We start from the raw sequence: 14,631 nt of genomic DNA, 5'->3' as shown, positions 1-14,631 counted from the left end.
CAATGGCCAGAGGTACACTCTTGAGGGATAGAAGTAGGTGGTGGTCAAATGGACCATTGTTGAGAACACTCTTAGGTGATGTGAAAGGCCAGAGGCTAGAGGTCACTGTGCTGACCTACATGCTGAGGTAGGTTTTTATAATATTTTCTATATTAACCAGAGCAGACAGCTTTCTTGAGGAACACTTTCTTGTTCAAAGGATTAATAGGCCCATTTGGATTAACTCTTAAGGGACAATGGTATGTCTTTGTTCTTTAGTAGAAGGCCTTCTGTTGGATAGTGATCCTGTGGTCTTCCTGGCAGTACAGTTATGGTTCCATTGAGGACTAACATCCAGGCTGGAAGGATTCTTTTCCTCTGGGCAGGTTTGAATATCACTTACTGAAGTTTCTACATTCATTTAAGAAGAATTAGATGTGTACCTATAAATTAGTTCAAGAAGATAGCCTAAATAGGCTTAATGCATTTCTAAAATTATTTATCTTGCATGAAATTATAACTAAAATATCCACCTGCAAACCCTGTGACTCAATGGGCCACACTGCAGCCTCCACTAGGAGAGTCTTCTTCTTTCTGTTTTGTTTGTTATTTTGGATCTTTGGTTTTTATTTTAAATTTTATTTTTGCAGGGGAGGTTGCAAGGGCAGAGGGAGGATGAGGAGATAAGTGGGATTGGAATGTATAATGTGAAATCCACAAAAAAATCTATAAAAGTTAAAAGAATTTTTAAAAAATCCACCAGCAACTATGGACTGAGTTAAATTTCTTAAATCCTTTATCTGTTAGTTGACATATTTGTCTAATGTAATATTTTCTATAGCTTAAGAATGGTAAAGTAGATCAGTGCTAGCAAGGTATTATTCAGAATTTCAGTTGTCTTTTCACCTTTGAAATAATATGAACATTGTGTAAAAAATGGATGACACTGTGTTTCCTCTCACACTGTCTGTGGTAGTTTTGGTCTTGGTTATTTCTGGACTTTTTTTTTTACTGCTGTGAGGCACCAGTTGTCACATTATCCATAGGAGACTGGGTTTCAAGTACTACAATTTCCTCATCAAGTATTTGACTATCTCTATAAAACAAAGCAGTTTTCATTTGGCTCATTAATTAGAAGCCATGCCACTCTAACTATGACACTTCTGAGGGCATCTGATGGGGAATAGGTATGCTTTTGTCAAAGCTAACAAAAGATTGAAGAGTATAGTAGAATAAAAAATTAAAATAATGATTTTTTATTTTGGCAACACATAAGATATACATTAGTTCTTCCAAATCATGTCCCTGGGACCCACTGTATGAAACATGAATTTTCTTTATCTACAGTTTTGGAAACAGGCACTGAAAGAGTGAGAGACAAATGCTTAATATAAAGCAACAGACATGATAATGTTTAGAAAAGGATCTCAAATGAATCAAATTACATACAGTCAGACAAGCAAAAATCATGCCAGGCAGTGGAGGCACAGGCCTTTAATCCCAGCACTTGGAAGCAGAGGCAGGTGGAGTTCAAGGCCAGCCTGATCTACAGAGTGAGTTCCAGGACAGCCAGGGCTACACAGAAAAACCTTGTCTCAATACACCACCACCACCACCAACAAAATCATGGGAATTTAATAAAATAACTGGCCTGTATTCATAAAATGCTGGTGTTCTTGTTTCATTTATAGTTTTTTTAATATCAAAAAGTACCTGACATGAGAACAGGTTTATGTCAACTTGACAGAAGGTAGAGCCATCAGAGAGGAGAGCTTCCAGTGAGAAAATCCCTCCGTAAGGTCAGACTGAAGGCAGCCCTCTAGGAAATTTTCTTATTAGTGACTGATGGAGGAGGGCACAGCCCATTGTGGGTGGGACAAGCCCTGGGCAGGTGATCCTAGGTTCTATAAGAAAGCAGGCTGAGCAAGCCGTAGGGAACGGTAACAAGCCAGTAAGCAGCATCCCTCCATGGCCTCTGCATCAACTCCTGCTTCCAAGGTTCCTGCCCTTACTTCCTTCAGTGATGGCCTATGATGTGGAAACATAAGCCAAATAAACCCTTTTCTCCCCAACTTGCTTTTGGTCATGATATTTGATCATAGCAATAGTTACCCTAAATAAGAGACGGTTCCAGGCTCCTGTCTATCACTATGGGAAATTCATAGCAGCGGGAGATTGAGGCATCTGTTCAGTCAAGGACAAAGAGAAATAAGTGCATGTGATGCTGGCTTGCTTGTTTTTGCTCAGATGGCTTTCTCACCTCATACAGTCAGTTCACCTGGCCTAGGAAATAGTGCTGCCCACATTAGGCTGAGACTTTACAAACTCCTGGTAAGCCTACAGGGACACCTGATTTAGATAATTCCTCACTTGAGACTGTTTTCTATGTTGTGTCAAGCTGACAATTAAAATAACCATCACAGCAGTATCTTAGTTAGGGTTTTTATTGCTGCAATGGAACACCATGACCAAAAAGCAAGTTGGGGAGGAAAGGGCTTATTAGGCTTAGATTTCTGGAATGCTGTTCGTCAATGAAGGAAGTCAGGACAGGAACTCAACAGGGCAGGATCCTGGAGGCAGGAGCTGATGCAGTGGCCATGGAGGGGAGCTGTTTACTGGCTTGCTTCTCATGGCTTGCTCAGCCCACCTTTGTGGTATTGTAGTTCCCCCAAATACTGTGCATGCTAATAAACTTATCTGGGGTCAGAGACAGAGCAGCCACAATATTAAACATAAAGGATAGGCAGTGGTAGCATACGCCTTTAATCCTAGCATTCCAGAGGCAGAAATCCATGTGTTCAAGGATACAGACAGGCATGGTGACTCATCACGCCTTTAATCCCAGAAAAGAAGCCTTTAATCCCAGGGAGTGGTGGTAGAAAGCAGAAAGGTATATAAGGAGTGAGGACCAGAAACTAGAAGCATTTGGCTGGTTAAGCATTCAGGCTTTTGAGCAGCAGTTCAGCTGAGACCCATTCTGGATGAGGACTCAGAAACCTCTAGTCTGAGGAAACAGGATCAGCTGAGGATCTGACAAGGTGAGGTAGCTGTGGCTTGTTCTGTCTCTCTGATCTACCAGCATTGACCCCAAATAACTGGCCTCGGGTTTGATTTTATTAATAAGAATTTTTAAGATTCATGCTACACACCTTCTTATAGAACCCTGGAACAACAGCCCAGTATTGGCACCATTCACCATGGGTATGTCCTCCATCCCCACTGATCACTAAATGAGAAAATGCCTTACAGCTGGATCTCATGGAGGCATTTCCTCAACTGAGGCTCCTTCCTCTCTGATGACACACAAAACCAGCCAGTACAGCAGGGGATCTGATTTAGATTAAAGAATACAATATTTAAGTGGATCTTGAATTCATTTAAAAACTGACAATAAAGGATATAGAAAACCTGGGTAAAGGTGAAGCATGAATCTATTTTGTCTTATCAATAAAAACCAGGAGTTATATATTGGGGAATAACCTGAAAGATCAGAGAAGCAGAGCAGCCACCAGTGATTTCTTACCTCTCTAGATCCTCAGACCCAAAAGGTGCAGAGATTTTGTCTCCACCTCCTGATTGTGCTGGGTTTAAAGGCATCAGCCTCCCAAGAGCTACGATTAAAGATGTGAGTCACCACTGCCTGGCCTCTAAGGTTAACTAGTAGCTAGCTTCACCTCTGATCTCCAGGCTAGCTTTATTTGTCAGAACACAAAATATCATACAACAAAAGGAAAATATGTAACACTTAGTTTACAACAGGTATAAATCTCTGCAATGTAATAACTGCATATAATTATGCAAAACACTCTTGCTCTTAATATGTACTGACACAATAGGGATGAAATACCACAATGAATGCAATGTGTTCAGGATATATATATTATTCCTAGTGTGTATACACACACACACACACACACACACACATATTGAAGAATAGAAAACAGAGAATATAAATAAACTGAGCATAGATGCAAAAACCTCTAATTTTAAATGAATGGCATACCATTAGGTTTAGAGCTAGGGATTAAATTGGATCTTCTCTTTATGGCCTCCTTAACCCTGAGGCAACGCTATTGTCATATCTTTTGGTCTCTCTGTTTTTTTCCTTACTCCTTTCCATTTCATTCACATGGGAATGGACATGCCTAGCTTCTGTCCCCATTTGTGGTTACACCCATCTGCTTATATGACTCTCAAATGTACTAAACTACAAGTTTCTCAGAATTTTTTCCTTCATTTTATTTTTCTTATACTTCATTATCTGTCAATTGTTTTCTGAATTTAGAAATTTGTTAATCAACAGAATTGGAAAAACAATTCAGAATGTTGGGGTTTTTGTTTATTTGTTTTTTTAAGACAGAGTTTCACTGTGTCGCCCTGGTTGTCCTGGAACTCACTCTGTATAAGACTGGCCTTGAACTCACAGAGATCCACCTGCCTCTGCCTCCTGAGGGCTGGGATTAAAGTACCATTTTGTGCTCCACCCCTGCCCAGCAGAAATATTGTTCCTAAACTCTAGTAGTTGATTGCTGTAATTCTGCTAGTTACCTGCTTTTTATACAGTCCAGGATCCAAGCTCAATGGTGCCTTCTACTTTTGAGTCTTTCCAGTCCTATTAACCTAATTGTGGTGGTTTAAATAAAAATGACTCCATAGGCTTATATATTTGAATGCATAGTCACCAGTGAGTGGGACTATTTGAAAGGATTACAAGAATTCAAAGTTGTGGCCTTGTTGGATTGTTGTGGAGGAAGTGTGTTACTAGGAGTGGGCTTTGAGGGTTCAAAGCCCACACCAGGTCCAGTCTCTCTCTATCTCTGCCTGTGAATCAGGATGTAGCTCCCAACTACTGCTCCAGTGTCATGGTCCCTACCATAATGATAACAGTCTAAGCCTCTGAAATTGCAAGCAAGCCCCAAATTAAATGCTTTCTTTTATAAGAGTTACCTTGGTCATGGTGTCTCTGCACAGCAAAAGAACAGTGACAAGACAGAAGCTGGTACCATGGACTAGGGTATTACTGTGACAGGACTGACCATTCACGCTGTTTGTTGGAAGAATATAGAACACTTTGGGACTTTGTATCAGAAATCCAGATGGGTAAGTTAAGTAGAAATTAATAGACTATCTTAGTAGGAGTATGGAAGACAGTGCTGAGGACAATTTGAACTGTTGAAGCTCAGATCAAGAAGTTTCAGAGGGGTAGTAAGTGTGGCAAAGAATGTGGCTGCTTTTTGACCTTGTCCAAAAATCTGCCTGAGGCTGCAATGAAGTTTTGAATCAATGGTGCTGGCAGAAGAGATTTCAAGACAGGCTTGTATTGACTGTTGTGTGGTTATTAGTAATCCCTCTTACATAGATCTATACTGAAAAGGAAAAGGCTGGGCAAACAGAAATACAAAATAGTACACTTTGAGGAAAAAGAGCACAAGGAAGTATAATTGAGCTAAGTCCAGTGTTGAAAGAGATTAAAAGTTTAAAGAAAAGCTTAATGCTAAATGGAATAAAGAGAGTAATGACCCTGGGGCAAGGCCCTACCCAGCTAAGCTTCCAACTTGTTGACAGAAATTAAAGGAAAGCTTAAGCAGTGAAGGAAACCATCAACCACAGAAAATTGATGCAAAAGTAATTGAACCAGGGGGCCAAATTCCAGCACCATCAAGCAGCAGAACTTGCCAACTTTTGCCCCATAGGTCTGGATTTAGAGTCAAGGATACAAGAAGAGTTGTGGAATCTCCTTCCACAACTAAGGAAAGCTGCTGAGGCCATTTTTGTGTCAGGGGTGTCCCTGCATGGAGGCCCAGGGAAGCCACTACATGAAGCTGTGAACATGGTTGTGTTGTAGTCTACAGGATGTTAGAGATGCCAGAGTTGTTAGATAACTGATGCCTTCATAAGACTGGGCTGTAGGTACACTTGTAGGGCATTTTCTTAATTAGTGATTGATGTGGGAGGGCACAGCCCATTGTGGGTGAGGTCACTCCTTGGCTGGTGGTATTGGATTGTGGGGGTCTCTTGTGACCACCAAGGCCAGCACAGTAATGATACATATGAGATAAGAAGGCAGTTCAGTTCAACAGGACTTAGTAGCCAGTGTTGGTTCAAACTTCAAGAGTCTGACACTGGGTAGTTTATTTTAGGCATATTTAAGCATGGCCCAATTTGGGAAAAAAGTTTCCTCAATCCCATATACACAACAAAGCTTAAGACATGACCACATTGAAACTCTTGTAAAGTACAAGTAACATCTCCCATAAAGAAGATGAGTTCTGTGGATTAACTGAAGAAACAAACTCAAGATAAGCAATGCTCATGGTAAGGGTCTCCGGGAGGACAGCACTATAGATTAACTGACACAAACAAGCTCAAGCTAAGGATCTAAGAAGCCAGTGTAACTATTCACCACATCTGTTCCCAGCCTTCTGGGAGGAAAACAGGTTATATATCTCTTCTTTGTAGAGAAAACCCTCTGTGTTTAACATTCCTGGTTTCCCTGGTGCTTATCTGAGCACAAGGACCGACATTCCACCTACAATGTGTTCTATTTAAAAAGCTGGCCAAGCAAGCCATGAGCGCAAGCCAGTAAGCGGCATTCCTTCATGGCCTCTGCATCAGCTCCTGCCTCTAGGTTTCTACCCTGCTTGAGTTCCTGTCCTGACTTCTTCCAATAATGAACAGTGACATGGAAGTGTAAAGCCAAATAACCCTTTTGGCCCCAATTTTCTTTTGGTCATGGTGTTTCATCACAGCAGTAGTGACCCTAACTAAGACAGTAGCTATTGTCATTTTAACTTGTATATTCTTGTGTGGTTATTTGGAATCTGTATACATTCTCTGTGATATCTGAGAAAGTTCTTGGCCATTTTTTTTTCTTTTCTTTTTTTTTTTTTTGGTTTTTCGAGACAGGGTTTCTCTGTGTAGCTTTGTGCCTTTCTTGGAACTCACTTGGTAGCCCAGGCTGGCCCGGAACTCACAGAGATCTGCCTGCCTCTGCCTCCTGAGTGTTGGTATTAGAGGTGTGCACCACCACCGCCCGGCTGGCCATTTTTAAATTGGGTTGTTTTTACTTATTTTGTATATGTTGGATAATAGTCCTTTCTTATTCTGTGGCTTTTTTTTTGTCCTTTATAGAACTTCAGTTTTAAAAACTTACAGGTATTTATTTTTGTAAGCTTCTATTGTATTATTTCCATACAATCCCTTAAATGGCCCTTAGTTTTAGATGTTCCTCCCTGAGTTCCCTCCCTCCCCTCCCTGACTGATCTTCTCTTTCTGGTCCACCCCCTCCCATTCATCCATAACTGACTATTCCATTTCTCCTTGCTAGGGAGATCCACTCCTATCCCTTAGTTCTTTACTCTACATCTAACTTCTGTGGTTCTACTGATTGGAGCTTACTTTTTGAAGACTTAACAGCTAACATCCACATATAAGTGAATACATACCATATTTGTCTTTTGGGGTCTGGATTACCTTACTCAGGATGATTCTTTTCTAGCTCCATCCATTTACCTATGAATTTCATGATTTCATTTTTTAAGAGTTGAGTAATAGTCCATTGTGTAAATGTATCACATTTTCTCTTACTTTATTGCTGCAAGCCACAAAAATATACAAAGTAGGATTTCGGCTGATTATGACAAAGCTAATACCTGAAAGAAGCCAAGGGCCTTCCAGAGGTCAAGCTGATGCTCAAGGAACCTTGGTGATATTTGGCTTTTGATTATCAGCCATTTTCTGCTATGAGTTTCTTGTGTGCTATTGTAGCTTTTCCATCATTGATTGGGCACCATTTCCCCTCTACTAAAGGAATATTTAGATAACCTTGTGTGCTGACAGCTATGCACAGCCAGAACCCCAGTTCAAGCCTCCCTATAATTATCGTCGTTGGCAGCATCCAGCCAGGTCCATTCCTAGAAGCAGGAGGAAAGTACCTTATCAGAGATACCTCTGTATTCTCTAGAACAGACTTAAGTAACCAGACTACCTCTTTGAGAAGGCCTGGCGGATGTGCCAATTAAGCTTAACTTCCTCCTTTCCCATATGTTATCTCTAGTTCCAGATTTCCCTTCAACTATCACCAGAGGCATCTAGCTGTACACAGGTTGCCTAGCGACTGAACACACCTTCCCCCAACCCTGCAGAAAAAACAGCAGATAGCTTGAACAGATAGGAGCCACAGGAAAAAAGAAGACAGTTTTATTTTCTCCCACTGACCTAGCAAATTATAGATTTTTAACATTTTCTACCAACCACGTTTAAGATTATAGTTGAGCACATAAGATCCCTCTTCTTAGATATTACCCTAATTTAGCCTTTAGTTAATTCATTAGTCACTTCCTTTTTGAGTTGAAAATGATAATTAACAATGACTGCCCCTCTATGTGATTCTTATCACTCTTCCGTTTGACCCTGGAAGCCTGACAATCACTGTCTGAGGAAAATCTTACCTGCCTTTCTGACCACATAAGAATTCAAGCCTGGTGACCTTGCTCGACCAGGGGACTGCTATTGCTTGGGTTTATAAATGAATTCCCGGGAGACTTGGGGAGAACTTAGAGATGGAGAATGGAGAGAGACAAGGAGGATTTTGACCAGAGAGAACCAATAGACGAGATGGAAGATGTGGAAGTCAGGTGGGGAAGTACTATCTGGGTAAGAACGAGATGAAAAGGACCTAGATGAGGCAGAATTAAGACGAGAGAAATAAGATAGAACTTAGAGGGAGCAGTAGATAAATAGAGAGAGAAATCAGTCAAGAAAGGAGCTAAGCACGAGAACAGAAATGAAGCTGTGTATATAGGATGTTATGCCAGAGGAATTAAAGCAAGTGGACTATAGAGCTCCGTGTGCTGAGATTTTATTTCCCAAAAATAGTCCTCGCCATTCGTAGTTTCTCTCCTGAGCCCCTGGGAAGTGTTAATATTAAGGCTGGTCCCTCTAATATTATACGTGATTTTTTTCCACATATACAATCATATGGTCTACAAATAAAGGCAACTTTGTTTTGTCCCCCATAAACTGCGCATCTTTGCTTCTCTTTCTTTGCTTATTGTTGACAAGTACTTTTACTACAATGTTAAAGATTTGCAGTGAAAGGGAACTTCCCTACCTTGTTCCTGATCTCAGTTAGAAAACTAAGATGTTAAGCTGCATCAAATATGTCTTTATCAAAACACGGAAGTTGGCATCTAGCTTTCCTAGTAATACACTAGTAAGAATATTAAAAATGAAAGTTATCCAAGATCACCTACTACTCCAAGTACTAAAAAACAGTTCATTTATTATATCAACTATAAAGTATCCAATTGAAACACTTCCATCCTAAAGTTTCAGTTTGGGAAGAACTTTGACAATAACTCTAATTACTACATTCCTTTAGTATGCTATCTTATGATGTGTCCTATATCATCTCCACTCAGTTTACTGCATTGCAGGGCTGGTGAAATCAGTAATTACTTATTTCAGGCATCCTTGCCAGTAAAGCTTCTTCTGTTAGGGTTCTGTCAACTGTAGGCATATACAAGAGACCAAAAAAGCTAAAGAAGGCTGCTCTTCCAAAGGACCTGAGTTCAATTCCTAGCACCCACATAGAGGCTCACAATCACCAATCATTCCCGTTCTGGGGAATGCCATGTCCTCTCTGGACTCTGCAGGCACCAGGCATGCAAGTGGTACAGACATACATGCAGGCAAAACACCCATACATGTAAAATTTTTACAAAGTACAAAAAGGAAGAAACAACCTTGTGGTACAGTCAGGGAGGAATGCCAGCAGACTGTCACATCAATTTGTTTAACAGTTGGATCCTAAGCCGGGCGGTGGTGGCGCGCACCTTTAATCCCAGCAGAGGCAGGCAGATCTCTGTGAGTTCAAGGCCAGCCTGGGTTACCAAGTGAGTTCCAGGAAAGGCGCAAAGCTACACAGGGAAATCCTGTCTTGAAAAACAAAACAAAACAAAAAAAAGTTGGATCCTATACCTGGGCAGCAGCTTGACAGTGGTCCTTATATGGTGGCACCGTCCATGGGAGCCCAAAAGAGCACAAAACAAACAAACAAACATCCTTTCATGCTATAGGAAGTCCATGACACACTGAAAATCAAGGTGTGACAACTGACTACCCCGCCAAGAACTCACCTGAAAATGTCCACTAAAACATGCAAATAAGTCATCTTGAACATATTTCACCTTCCAAACGGAGATTCACTTGGGGCTGGAGAGATGACTCACTTGTTGCTCTTATAGAGGCCCTGGGCTTAATTACCATAAATGGTGTTTCACAACCATCTGTAACTCAAATTCCAGAGTATCCAATGTCCTCTTCTGACCTCTACAGTCACCAAGCATGCACAAGGTGCACATACATACATGGAGATAAAACAATTACATATAAAATAAAATGAATAAATCTTAAAAAAAAATTTTCACTCAGTTGATCCCACAAAATGCTCAGAATTATGAGATGTACTGTTGTTTTATGGGCTGAAGATGTAGCTCAGTTGGTAAAGTGCTTGCTAGTACACAAAGACCTGGATTCAATCCCCATACCACATAAACCAAGCATGGTGGTGCACACCTGCAGCACCAACACTTCAGGAAGTGGAGGCAGAAGGATCAGAAGCTCAAAGTCAGCATCCACTACTTAACAAAGATAGTTAGGGGCTACTGAAAGAAACAGATGGAGGGACGACGGCACGATGGTTAAAGTAGTTGCCAAGAAAGAACGACCAGAGGTTCAGATTACCCAAATCCACATGTTAGGTGGGTATGTGGTGGAATAGTTGTTTAACTATGTAAAGATGTGTTGCATTTGTTTGTGCTGCAAAATAATTGTTTAACTATGTAAAGATGTGTTGCATTTGTTTATGCTGCATTCGTTTAAGTATGTTAAGATGTGTTGCTTTTGTAAAGATGTGTTCCTGTTTTACCTTGCCTGCCTAAGGCACCTAATTGGTCTAATAAAAAGCTGAATGGCCAATAGCTAGGCAGAGGAGGGATAGGCAGGGTTGGCAGGCAGAGAGAAAAGCAGGATGGACAGTATGTAGATGAGGTAAGCAAGCCTCAGGACAGTTCATAGGTTAATAGAAATGGGTTAAGTTTAAAAAAAAGAGTTAGCTAGAAACAAGTCTAACCTAGGGCTGAGTATTCATAATTAATAATAAGTCTGTGTCATGATTTGGAGGTTGGCAGTCCAAGAAAGCCTGCTACATGGATGTGGTAGCTCACCAGTAATTCCAGCCTTAGTAAGCAGAGACAGAGAGAGAAAATCCCTGGAGCAAGCTGGCTTAGCAAGACTATCCTTAGAGATGACTTCTGGGTTTGACTGAGAATGAACAAAGTAACCTAACAATCAAGGAAGATTGCTGGCACCAACATTGGGCTTCCACATGCAAGTGTACACACACATACACCCACACCTACCTGAACATATATTAATACATGCTTGCATGCATGCATACATACATACACAGGGAAAGAGAAAAATTACCAGATGAAAACCAGAAAAGCTTTTATAAATTAAGAACTTGTAGATGCCCAACCTCCAAGACTGGAATACAGTATACTAATTCCTACAGTAAAGGTGAAGTATTACTCTTGAGAATGTAATAGTCAATTACAAAGTAGTTAAGAACCCATAGTGACCAGATCATGTTTTCTATCTATATAACAGTAAGCTTTAACTGGGATATGGAAAAGAGCATTCTTACAATTTAAAGTTCTTCTTTTTAGATTGATGTCATTCTGTAGCCTCGCTGACTTGTAAGTACGCAGTTCAGGCTAGCCTTGAATTCATTGTGATCTTCCTGCCTCAGTCCTCAGTCTCAGGTAGTATGATTGCAAGTCTGAGCCACAGTGCCCAGGTGGCCTCCCATTGTAAAGAAAAAATATTAGCCCAAAGGAGTGGTACACATCTGTAACCTCAGCACTTACAAGGTAGAAGAGAGGAGTCATTTCATCTTTTCTCTTTTCCCAGAGGAGCAGGTATCAATAGAGATATTTTGGTGTTGTCACAGTGAAGGGAATTAGGAGGGATGATAGCCTTTAGGTTTAAGGTAAGGATGCTGAACAATATAACACACAAGAGAGCCTCCCACAAGAAAAAAAAAATAGCCACCTCCAAATGTTAATGCTGAAGCTGAAAAATCCTGTTTTGGGTTTTATCATTTCTTGATTTACGGTAGAAATAATCATAAGACCTCACTTTACCTCAAGAACTCAGATAAGGAGCAGTGCTGACCTGAGCATGTGAAGGCCACTTCTTCCGCTATGGCTCTGCACCTTAGCCATTCTTAGTCTGTGGCCAGAGCTCGGTAGAAAGAACAGGGAACCGAACAGGATTTAGAGACAAAAACCTAGAGACAAAGAATCAAAGTAAAAAAGTATCATTGTTATCTGGATTGAACAATTCTTTCTGATGGTCATTTGGGTTGGTTAGGTATCATTTAGAGTCCAATATGAGGAAATAGCTGTGTATTTAAATAGTTACAATAAAAAAATTAAGAAATTAAGTTATATTTTTCTACAACTCAAAATACCATTTGAAAACCTAATATTTGCTTTTCTTTTGAGAATAACCTAATGACTGATTAATACTTCTGTACCAGTAAGAACAAATGCCTTAAATAATTTTAAAATTTTATTACTGTGTATGTATATGTATATGGATGTCTGAGAACAACACTGAGCAGTCAGTTCTCTCCCTCCACCTTTCCGTAGATTCCAGGAATTAAACTTAAATGTCAGGCTTTTGAGGCACTTGCTTTTAACCAGCTGTGCTATTTTATCAGCTGCTTTTTTTTTTTTTCAAAGATGTGTTCACTTTATTTTTAGGTGTATTAATCTCTTGTCTGCATGTATGTGTACCACTGGCATGCCTGGTGCCCAAGGAGGTCAGGACATCAGATCCCCTGGAACAGTAGTTAATTATGGTTGTGAGATACAATGTGAGTGCTGGGAACAAACTGAGGTTTTCTTTAAAAGCAGTTAGGGCTCTTAAGTGCTGAGCTACCTCTCCAGCTCATTTTTGCTTTTATTTTCCTCTTATATGATGTTAAATTAACAAACTTTATTAACTAATTAAATTAACTTTAGAAGTAGAATTCATTTATTAATAATTTAAGTGTTCTGAGAAATATTCTCAGGCTGCTAACTATTATAAAATAATTAATTACTAAGGTACACATAAAATGGTACCTAACTATAAGCACTCTGCAAACTACATGATAATATATATTAAACTGAAATATGTACAAGTTATGATTCAGCATTTTCATTCCTAGGTACATATTCAATGGAAGTGTATGCATACATTCACCAAAAGACAAGAATGTTCTCCATAGAACTATTTTTTTTAATAGTCTAGAAGTAGAAATTCCTCAAATGCCCATTAATGGTAAAAGAACAAATTCTGGAAATATTTCTTTAAAAAATGGATAAATACTATATAGAAATTTAAGAATGAAACAACAACATACAATATGGGTGAATTTTAACTTTGAGAAGTTGAACAAGAATATCCCAGGTCCTAATCTGGGAAAAGACTTTGCATATATAATTAAGGATCTTTTTTAATCTTTTTGGAATATACAGAGGTAGAGGAAGACCTCTATAAAAGAGAACAGGTATGGTGACAAAAACAGGCTTTGGACATGGAAGAAAGGGCCATTAGTAAAGAATAAGGAAGTCAGTAGAAGGTGAAACAGCATCAAAACAAATTCTTCCATCACCTACCTGTAGAAGGAACCAGCCCTGCTGATACCTTGACTTTGAACTAATTAAACTGGGAATTCAGATCTGTAGGATTGTAAGAGAATAAATCTGTTGTTTTAAGTCACTAAGTCCTTGTTACAGACAAAAGGCAACATTCACAAAAAGGAAAATTAAAAAAGTGATTATATATGGCTGCATTCACCTCAAAATTTTTTCAAGGCAAAAACAATTTATAGCTCTGAAAGGAGAGGACTGTTAAGAGCCAGGCAGGGTAGTGCATGACCTTAGCCCAGCAGTTTCAAAATGATGTCTTATAAGTGCAAGTCCATCCTGGGCTATATAGCGAGACCATGTCTAAAAAGAAAAGAAAAAGAAGCCGGGCGGTGGTGACGCACGCCTTTAATCCCAGCACTCGGGAGGCAGAGGCAGGCAGATCTCTGTGAGTTCGAGGCCAGCCTGGGCTACCAAGTGAGTTCCAGGAAAGGCGCAAAGCTACACAGAGAAACCCTGTCTCGGAAAAAAAAAAAAGAAAAAAGAAAAAAGAAAGTTGTAGGGCTTCTCAGTTAGGAGCACTGGCTGCTCTCTCTGAGGACCTGGATTTGATTCCCAGCATCCACATGGTATCTCACAACTTTCTGCAACTGTTCTAAGAATCCCAACATCCTCTTCCTTGACACCAGACACACATGTGGTGCAGTTGTACCTGTAGGGGAAACACCCATACACACACCTTGAGAGGGGGGGAGGGGGGGGAGGAGAGGTGACAGGAACAAGGACTTTGAAAGATATTCACGATGTCCTATGTTTTTAACTGAGGACTATGTTTAGTTTGCAAAACTTTAAAACTTTAATCTGTGCCCTCTCCTGCATATATGGTATACATAGTTTTAAAAATAGGTCCCCTTTTGGCTATATGTGATGGTACACACGTACAACACTG

This window comes from Peromyscus leucopus, chromosome 10, assembly GCF_004664715.2.
Source record: "Peromyscus leucopus breed LL Stock chromosome 10, UCI_PerLeu_2.1, whole genome shotgun sequence".
NCBI classification, from domain to species: Eukaryota; Metazoa; Chordata; class Mammalia; order Rodentia; family Cricetidae; genus Peromyscus; species Peromyscus leucopus.
This window is presented reverse-complemented; position numbering follows the sequence as displayed.